This window comes from Prunus avium, chromosome 1, assembly GCF_965620075.1.
Source record: "Prunus avium chromosome 1, drPruAviu1.hap1.1, whole genome shotgun sequence".
NCBI lineage: Eukaryota > Viridiplantae > Streptophyta > Magnoliopsida > Rosales > Rosaceae > Prunus > Prunus avium.
The window spans coordinates 51,190,006-51,200,919 of record NC_142284.1 but is presented as its reverse complement, the minus strand read 5'-3'; the positions used below and the strand labels follow the sequence as shown (position 1 = coordinate 51,200,919).

Below are 10,914 nucleotides of genomic sequence, written 5' to 3'. Positions count from 1 at the left end.
CTCGTGTTCCTGCGACCGGTCGCAGAGAATTAGCGACCGGTCGCTCGTCGATTTCTTACGAGACTTCGAATCTGCTTCAAAACGACCGGTCGCAAATGTCCAGCGACCGGTCGCAAATGTCCAACAACCGGTCGCTTTTAGGCAGATTCAAAATCATCCTTTGAGTGCCAAAAAACTTTGTATCCTTTTAGGTGAGCCATTTTTTCCAACAATAGTCAACTTGGATTATTATTGTTACCAACAAGTCCACAAAGCAAAAGCTTAATCATTGTTTAAATTATCAGATAGGGTCCAATTCCTGATTGAATTTTGTCTCTCTTTTCATATGGACCCGTCAAAAGATTGATTTTCTTTTCTTTTGATTTTTTTTTTGTTGGTTTTTTTTGTTTTTTTTGTTTTAAGTGTGGCAACAAGAAACTGGCAAAAGAAAAGGAGAAAAGTATAATAAAATTAAAATACTTTGATTTCTAACTCAAATAAAGAATGAAGTAAATACTGCTGATCACAACCAACATGCTGGTTGCTACTAAATTACAATATGAACAATAATGAATTAATTATTAGCACTAATTTCACCATATGGTTATTTATTTATTTAGTGCTTTATTTTAATTTTAAAAAAATTCTAATTAGAGGGAATAATAAGTGTGAGATTAGCAATATGTGATCATCAGTTGGAGTTGCTGTCAGCTACAGCCTTTCCATGTGGTGATCTCATTTCACGGACCTTCCTTTCCCTGGACAGAATTTGCGCCACCCTACATACGTGCAGATTAATTAAGAAAATTAATTGTGATTAGTAATGTTTAATCAATATAACATATTTATGATCATGCTAAAAAATAATATTAGATTGGTGAGTAATCAAATATACATACCTTACGAGAGCTCAGGGGCGGCCCTGGGGTGGCGACAAAAGAAAGTTCTCATGCATATGGACTTTTCTCATGTACGGAATGTGAGGATTTTCTGCAACATTCTTTATGCATAGCTTGGCCGGACATTAAATATACCAAAATTTAGTTTTTTCCTTTTTCTCGACTCTTTCAACTCTGTAAATTATACAATATGGGATCCGATTAATTCGTTTCGAAGCTCATTAGATAAACCCAATCGAAAAATAAAAGTCTTTAAAAAATTTTATTTCTCCAACTTCCTTTTGCGACTATATATAATGCTATTAATAATACATATGATAAAATTAAAATTGTATTGTATGTATTTTGTCAATCAAATGGGCATGGGAATGTGTTAATTTATTCACTTTTAGGGCAAGTTGGGTATTGTTGTGCTATGAAAATAATAGCTGTCAGATTTGCTGTGAGATAAAGCAGTTTGACGTTTGGTAAACTTTTTGTTAAAAGTGTTGTTGGTACAATAACCAGTTTCTAAGTGTTCGGTAAATTTTTGTGTGAAAGTGATGTGAGGTGTGTATAATAACTAAAAAGGGCATTATGTTGAAATGACTTTTCTGTTAAAGTGTTTGATAAAAGGGAAAACACTTTCACTTTATATATATATATATATATATATATATTGTATTATAAATATGTTTCCATCACATCCTAAAAATTATTTTAATTATAAAATAAATAAATTATTATGTTGAAAATTAAATAAATATTATGTCAAAGCAACAAAAACAAGAACAAAAAAAAAACAACATCAACAACTATTTAAGTTAAAATCCTAGAAATTAAAGAGAGAGTGAAGAATGAAATTTATAGTTAAAACCCTAGAAATTAAAGAGAAAGAGGGAAGAATGAAATTGAGAAGAAATAAACATAATATGCCTCTGACCTGAGTCTTGTGGCTTCTCAGGAGTGTGCTTCAATTGATTCAATAAGAAAAAATAATAAGAAGTATATAAGAGATTCAAGAGAATGAGAACTCTGTGAAAGAGAGGGCGTGAAGAAGCAAAGGGATGCGAAGGAGAAAATGCACGAACAGAAGAGATTGCGTGAAATAGATTTGGGTATTTTCCGAGGTTTGTAAATGACAAGACCCGCCCCAAATTCCTTGGAACTCGAGACGAATCCTGTGGAAATTCCGACATCACACTGATGCCGGGCCCACTTACTAAAAATTTAGCCTCTTTTCCAAATTAAGGGGAAAGAGCACGAGACTTTCTACCGAAATTTCGGCAGAGTCTCCTTTGTAAATTGGACTTTCCCCAAAAATTCCAACCTACATAAAACACATTTAAAACACCAACTGGCAGCATGCACAAGTTAACAACATGCAATCACATAATAGGCCTCCGGCCTTCCAATGGTTTGAAACAAAACTAACAAAGTTCTTAAGTCAGATACTTCATAAACAATACAATTAAAGATCTCAAACAACTTTACGAATACCACTGAAATCATTAAACCAGATTCAAATCCAATAACCACAACGAAATCAAATCACAAACTCAGAATCGCTCAAACCCTTTTAAACATAATATAATTCGCGGCTGCACCTAGGTGAGACTCCAGGCTGCCTACGTACCCTTGGACAAGGGATCAAGCCACACATAGTTCTCATCTCAACGGTCACAACTCCGATAACAGACAATTATTTACAACAGAACCAACTATACATTTCATATCTATCACAATTCTAAATCCGATAAAAACACATTGAAACATTATCACTTTCCTCCCAAGGCATCATATTAAGAAGACATCCGAAGGGCCTGGATAAACTCCGACGGGCCTAGGCAAAACAAATCTTCGAAGGGCCTGGACAAACTCCGATAGGCCTGGGCAAAATAAATCTCCGAAGGGCCTGGGCAAACTCCGACGGGCCTAAACATTCATACATGTACAAACTCACAAATCTCAAACCAGAATCAAAACCACATATACATATATGTAATATAATAACACCCACCTCTCACCATCATCATGTACCAGGGGAAACAATCCAACCGGGGATTGTTGACTAGCTCACAAGTATCCGGCCTCAAATGCCCATGTGGTTAGGGACGAGCCGTCCAACTGGGGGACTACACTCAACCAGCCCATACAGACGAAGAATCTAGACCCGTACGTCTGAAACAGTCCTACGCGCGTAGACTACCCAATCAAGGGTCTACAGCAACATCCCGTCAAGGATGCCCCGGGTTCCGTCATATCCAGACCATATCCACAATTTCCACATATCAATATCCAAGGGGAAGTACATATGATGATGCACATCATGTACTGGGGGAAACAATCCAACAGGGGATTGTTGACTAGTTCACAAGTATCCGGCCTCAAACGCCCATGTGGCTAGGGATGAGCTGTCCAACTGGGGGACTAACTCTAACCCAACACATACAGACGAAGAATCAAAACTCGTACGCCTGGAACAGCCCTATGCGCACAGACTACCCAATCAAGGGTCTACAGCAACATCCCGTCAAGGATGCCCCGGTTCCGTCATATCCAGACCATATCCAATCCATATCCATTTTCATGTATCTCAGTGTCCATAACCACTGTTTCCAAGTATCATCATCCAAGGGGGAGGTACGTATGATGGTAGAGTTCGTGACCCTTACATAAATATTATAGAAATAATATTCCCTTCCTTAGTTCAATTTTCCCAAAAATACCTATTCATAGTATAGCTAATAAATTCTCAAGCATATTCTATATCCAAGGGGTACCTAAGGTAGTGCTAATAGCACTCAAATCGACATTCTAACCCCTGTCTTTCTAACATCTCACATCAACTACCCAAGTACCCCACACATCATCAACATAGATAGCATTTCCTCAAATATTATATATATGACTCAAGAAACTCGAAATATTAACAATAATAGGTTTACTCACAAATTAACAATCTACTTATAGATATAAATATAAATCTCACAACAAACTATTAAAACAATATGCATAAACTTTCCATCACAAAACCATAAAAATAATCTCGTAGACCCACAAACTCAACATCAATCAAATGACGGTCAAGACCCGTCCAAAAAGGGGTCGTCCTAGTACTTTTCGAAGAGTAAACTACCTCTGAAGACTTACGGTCAACCGAGGGTCAAACCTTCCAAATTTGGTCAATCGGGCCCACGGGGCCCACAATCTCCGTTTTACAAACCGAAAGTTCTTATAGGTTCCACAAGGTCTAGGATACCCATCCTGCAAGTTTGGTCCAGATCGGACGGTCGAATCGCTCGCAATCGCACGATCGGACGGTTATCGAAAAACCCAAACTTTAACTTATTAAATCGGAATATCCGGGGCTCCGATTCCCGATTCGCGAATTCCTACACGATCCTAGGAATACAAGGAACAACATATAAAAACTTGGAAGCGATCCAACGGTTCTAACATATTGAACCCAGATAACACACGATATGTAAAATCCGTTCGGGGTTCAAACGTTATCCAAATTGAGATCCGTAAAATCCTACTCGCTCGTGACAACCAGGAGATCACATTGGGACAAAATACCCCTCTGATACCGTGCCCACGCGCCGCCACACGCGCTGGCAGCGCGTGGGTGTCCATAGCGATATTGCATCGCCGGAAAATTTCAGAATCTCAGGCCAAGACTCCTACCCTAGGTAATACCCCGAATCTGGAGTCACTTTTGTTCTTGGACATACCCCAAAAAGTCGACGGAAGTGGCCGGAATTTCAATGTGAAAATCGGCTGAAACCTAATTCCAAAATCGAGCTACAAACTCTCAAAATTTCTGGAAACCTATCCAACAGGCAACTAGAGCACAAAAAATAGTCGAGAATCCATACCTCACTCGACTAATTTGATTGAGAAACAAGGGAGATCGAAGACTTGGAAAATCTATCAAAATCGGAGAGATTTTCTGCGTTTTTCGGCGGGTTTCGTCGGCTCCAAGGGTTGTGCTGGCCGGGGAAGAGAGAGGAGGAGGTGGCGGTTCGAATGGGACCGGTCTCGTGGCCAGTGGTCCGGCGTGGCGACTGTGGTGGCTTGCAAAGCCACCGGCTGTTCTGAAAAAAAACGAAGGGAGGGGGGAGCTGCGCGCGGGGAGAGAGAGAGAGAGAGAGAGAGAGAGAGAGTTTTTCTGTTTTTATTAAAAATAAACTTCGAAATAATTACGATTGTGCCACTGAGAGTTTTTAGATCGTATCTCTCTCGTTACAACTCCGATTCAAGCCTACCGTATGTCTACGGACTCGTCTCAGTACGACCTACGTAAAGGTACCAGCCATTGCCCCAAAATCCTCCAGGATAAAAATGACTAAACTACCCCTACTCTGAGGGCAAAATTGGAAATTCATAATTATTGAAATTAATTAATTTACTATTCCTTTTATTTTGGGTCAGGATGTTACAGTAAATTTCATTAAACTCATCACCTCTTTGAAATTGATTTCCTCATAATCATAAAATGAAAGCACCTCATTAGCTGTTTTCCCTTATAATTTTCTCTCACAATAATTTTTAAAAATACGTAATTTTCTCATAGTTTACCAAACGGGCTAGGCTTCTCAAATTTTTTTTAAAATCACTTATCACCCTAAATAAGAAATGCCAGAAGGGCATAGTGGTCAGTTTTTCAGAATTTGGGGTAGAAATTTGTACGGATTTCTATCAAGCCTTGATTTTTTTTTTCTTATTGGAAAAAAAGAAAGGAAAAAACGTGTTGAATATCTTGATGATAAGTATGACGATGATCAAAAGTTTAAATCTATCTAAACTTTTAGGCAATATTAAATTAATAATTAATCCCCAAACCTAATCTATATATATAAAGCAAAAGGCAGAGAATGGTGAAACATTCAAAATACTAGAAAATGCCCTTGGTTAATGCAAACATTAAGAATTGAAATTATTAATTAAATGAGGATAATATGGTAAATTCACACTTTTTCATATTTAAAAAAATTAAAATTAAAAGAAAAATCAGATAATTACCTATTTTTATGAAACACAACTACTCATTATCTTTTTTAATTCTAAAATAAATTTTAATTTTTAAAAAAAAAAAGCCTCTCACAGGCGCGGAAGCGCGTGCGAAGAGGCTAGTATTAATTAACTCTAAAGCCGACCCATATAGCCAATCCTTGCTTGTAAGACCCATGTCTTGGGGAAACAATAACGGTGAGCAATCCCACATCGCTTGGGGAGGGAAAGGTGAAGTGCCTTATATGTGTGGGCACTTTTCTTCCTAGCAAGAGGCCTTTTGGGCAAGATAGCATTAACTTTAGCCCAAGAACAAAACCGCAAGGGGGGAGGTCCAAAGCGGACAATATCTTGCTAGGGGAGTCGAGTCGTGACAAATGGTATCAGAGCTGGACCTCGACCGGAAGTGTACTAGCGAGGACGCTGGGCCCCAATGGGTGTGGATTGTAAGACTCGTGTTTTGAAAAAACAAGAACGGTGAACAATCCCACATCACTCGAGGAGGGAAATGTGAAGTGCCTTATATGTGTGGGCACTTCTCTTCTTAGCAAAAGGCTTTTTGGGCAAGATAGCATTAACTTGACCCAAGAACAAAACCGTGAGAGGGGAGGCCCAAAGCGGACAATATCTTGCTAGATGAGTCGGGTCGTGACATTTTTGTTCATCCGATCCAAGTATTGCGAGTGTACACATATGAGGGTCATAGGTTATTGTATCCTGGAGGGTAGGCCGCCATACAACCTTACTACACCGAGACACTGTCTCCAAGGGGCGAAATCTACTTTTAAGTACAGTGACTACACACCTCAACCTAAAACTATTATTCTACTCAAGTATCAATAAAGACCAACTTCTACATCTCAAAAAATAAGTAATTTGTTGTAATTTCATTGGTTTTATTTAATATACTCTATCAATGTAAATTACAATTTTCTAATAATTATTTCATATGATGTTTTGCAGGAAAAGTAGCATCTTCAACCAAATTTTCCAACAATACACACATATTAATGATGATCATATATATGAAATAATTCAGATTATGCAAATTAGATTTTTGCAATCTGATCAATGTATACCGGGTTATTGGCAGCAACTCCACCTTCGGTGAGATTGAATTCTCTTGATTCACCATTTGAATTTGTGGATTTAAATTGATAAGTTGGAAGGTAGCATGGGGGTGCTGAAGTTCCAATGCATATATCAGAGAGCAATAAGCATCTAAGTTGGGGTTCTTATTCAACTAAAACCATGACAAACATATATATACAAAATCAAGAAATGTTCATAAAAAGAGCACCATTAGAATTAAATTATGTAAATATATGTATGTGTTTCAATTAAGAGATAATTAATAAACAAACCTGATAGTGGAGAAGATAACTGGTTGCAGCCGCTTTATATCAAAAGTTGGGATTACAACGTTAGTTAATGTGTCGCGCAAATGTTGGTCTCCTAATTTTTCCTTCACCATTTTATGTAAATACTTCCTGTCACATTTTGGTCTCCCAAAAACTTTCAAATTCTCCGCAACATTGACGAGTGGAGAACTGTTGTACATGGATGAAAATTAATTATCGTGAAACATTATGTATACGAATGTTGTAGTACAAAAATTTATGCAGGTGCTGATTTTCCTAATGATGCCCATTATAAATGAATGCACAAATTATCTTGGTTTTGTAGCCTCATAAGTTCTTCTATGTACTTCAACTTTCTAGCAAATACCCAAGTCCTAAATTCTAATAAAGATGAGCTAAGAAGAATTACATATATGACAACAAACGATGCATGCAGGAGAACACTATAATGCATGCAATGCATACATAAAAATATTACCTTCACTGAGCTTGGTTGCATTGGGTAATTATGAAGTTGATTTCAGCCACAGTAGTCAACTTAGCACTGACTTGAATTAGCCTAAATTCTTTGAGCTTGATCATACATATTTGTCAAGGAAAGCTAAAAACATTAGCTAAACAAAACCTAACAAATTGGAAAACTCATCTATGAGACAAGTAGCAAGAAATTTGCATATTGTGGAAGGATTTGGTGGCTCTTCTTCATGATAAAAGATGCTCATGTTGGAGTTAAAAGTTTCTCTTGGACTGCCGGAGCGAACACAGTGGTCTCTCACCAAAACCAGGAACCAATTCGAATTTGGATCTTGACATGTCGGTGGTTTTTAACCGTAGGCATCTTGCCTGGAAGTTGGTGGGCTCATCATGATTTATAGTGTCGGTTTGTAAACCGCGGGGACTAAAAGATATCTACAAAACTAGCGTTGGTGTGTGTCATTCTTACAGTAATCTGCTGATTTGATAGTGGCCTCTCAGCTTATTAGAAATGGAGAATATTGCTTTATATCCTTTGGAGTAAAGATAAAGCTAAAAAGAAAGCGACGTTATAACAAAAGTTCAAACCCCACTTTGATGTTGCAACGCTTACTTGTTCCATGGAAGACCCACTTCATCCGTTTCTTTCGTTTCTACATTTAGTGCCTCTCCTGTAGTTTTCAAATTTACACTTAAAGTTGAAGCCATGGCGAACTAGGACATGTTACCAAACTGAAATGGCTATATGTGAAATTTGCCACAAGTGAGAAAGCCTGCCCCTTATTTCAATGGAAGACCATATAGGATCAAGTTAACACACCCAAATTTCATCTTCATTAAAAGCAATCAAACTAGTTAAATTTATAGCGATTGCCCAACAAAAAAGGGTAAAACAAGAGCCACCAGAGCCAATACAAATATAGATAACCACACAAGGTTATTACAAATACTGAAGCGCAGTAATCACGAAGGGTTTTTAAAAAATGGCACTTAAAACCATGGAAAGTTCACCAAGGGTTTTTATTTTTAACTTATTGGGGATAGATAGCCATAAATGATAATGTGCGTCGTTATCCATTTTATTATGAATGTAAGTATCTGGACTTCAAAATAAAACAAAAGTTGCTGGTCCAAAAAATATATTTTTAATCCTTTTTTCCTTTTACAAAGAAAGCAATGAATTTCATTAATAAAAACAAAAATACACAGTGGTGCCGACACGTTAAAACCTCTTAATTGCAACACATTTGCGTAGTTCTTTTTTTTATTTAAAGAAATAGAATTCATTCATAGAACCAAAGACGTACGATGAGCAACATCATAGTTCCTTAAACACTATGAAAACAAGGTTATATTATATTATGGTTTATTTTATGCCCCGACCAGTCGCCAATAAAATTCAATCTTTAAAGAAAGGGTTTGAAAGTTATTGTGAAGTAGATATTGAGAGCAGTTGGAGCATACATATTGACCATTTCATGATTTTGTTTTGCGGTCTGAGTTAATAGTCAACTTGGATTATGATTGTTACCAACAAGTTCACAAAGCAAAAACTTAATTATTATACTAAATCAAAAGACTTTGCAGTTTTACTGTCACTTAAAGAAAACACAGTAAGATAACTCTTGGCCAAAATACATGTCTCACACTTAAAACTAGACTAATCACATGAGCGGAATAAAGATGGAAACAGACGCTTAAGGTAGCCAAACAACGGGTGTTTGAAGCGACGATGCCATAACCAAATTTGTTGTTTGTTTTTGACACTGCAACTTTGAACAGTATTAATGATACGATCACGAATTAGCGTGGCAGGCAATGTCAAATAATATAACCCTCTATCCGTTTACCATACTCAATCATCTCGTGAATCTTGAGATCCTAAAAAGAGCAATGTGTGGGATAAAAAGTAGCAAAAGCATTAAGGTTATCAAATAATTGACCAACAGATAACAAGTTACAATGGATAGTGAGAACTAGTAATGCACAAGACATTGATATAGTAGAAGTAAGAGAGATTCTGCCCTTTCTTGGAAAGGGCAAGCCATTAGCACTAGTTATGTATAGGTCACGGGTGTTACTAGACAACTTTGCAGAAGCAGTAGCAACAACACCAACAATGGAGTTATCACCCATAATTGCAGCGGAAACTCAACAGATCACGGCAGAGTACACAACGGAACACAACAAAAGCACAAATACGGCAGATGCACGAAGACGGGAATGGCACAAACTCTATAACACAACACACAAACCCAAGAGGGCACACACGGTAGAAAACAAAAAATGGGGTTAGAACATGGGCGGGCACAAGTCACCAGAAAGTCGGCTCTAATGCCAAGTCAAACAATATGGGTTAGAATATTTTCATTCTCTAAAAGGAGGTATTTATAATACAAGTGTGTAAACCCTAGTAGGGTTATACAAGGAAACAAATAAACTCCTAATTACACAAAATTTGTACAAAAGAGAAAGAAATAAAATCATAATAAAATAGAAAATAAATCTCCTAATCAAACTAAAATCTCACCAACAAAAAGATGCTCATGTTGGAGTTAAAAGTTTCTGTTGAGTGTTGGTTTGTAAACCGCAGGGACTAAAAGATATCTACAAAACTAGCGTTGGTGTGTGTCATTCTTACTCGACTTATCCAAATTTGTAACATCCCGACTCAAAATAAAAGGAATAGTGAATTAATTAATTTCAAGATTTATGAATTTACAATTTTGCCCTCGGAGTAGGGGTAATTTGATCATTTTATTTTTGGAAGGAATTGGGGGCAGCGGGTTGTATTTTTACGTAGATTGTACCGAGATGAGTCCGTCGACACGTAGTGGGCTTGAATCGGAGTTGTAACGAGAAAGTTACGATCAACATACCTTCAGTGGCATAATCGTAATTATTTCGAAATGGGATTTTTAAATAAAAATCAGAAACCCATTTCTCTCTCTCCCTCCCTGCGCAGAAACAGCCCTCCCTCAGCTGTTACTGTTTATCCGAACGGTTTTTGCTTCGCCACCACCTCCACCGACCACCAAATCGCATGATATTAGTACCAAAACGTCAAGCTCACTTCCCTCTTCCTATCTCGACTAATCTCAGCCGCTAGAACCACCGGAGATGGCCGGAAAACACAAAAATCCGACCGGTTTCGACCCAGTTTTAACAGATTTTTCGCCGGCGATTTCTCCCTCCTTTGGCCAACA

The 10,914-nt window shown here is 37.5% G+C and overlaps 1 long non-coding RNA gene across 1 annotated transcript; it reads right to left on the bottom strand.

Moving 5' to 3' along the window:
• Positions 1 to 517: 517 nt before the first annotated feature.
• LOC110746487 (uncharacterized) lies at positions 518 to 8,100 on the bottom strand. Its single transcript, XR_015833144.1, has 4 exons — positions 7,713 to 8,100; positions 7,238 to 7,423; positions 879 to 1,052; positions 518 to 758 (listed from the first exon to the last, which is right to left on the bottom strand). It is a non-coding gene; the product is annotated as an uncharacterized LOC110746487 (long non-coding RNA).
• Positions 8,101 to 10,914: the final 2,814 nt, after the last annotated feature.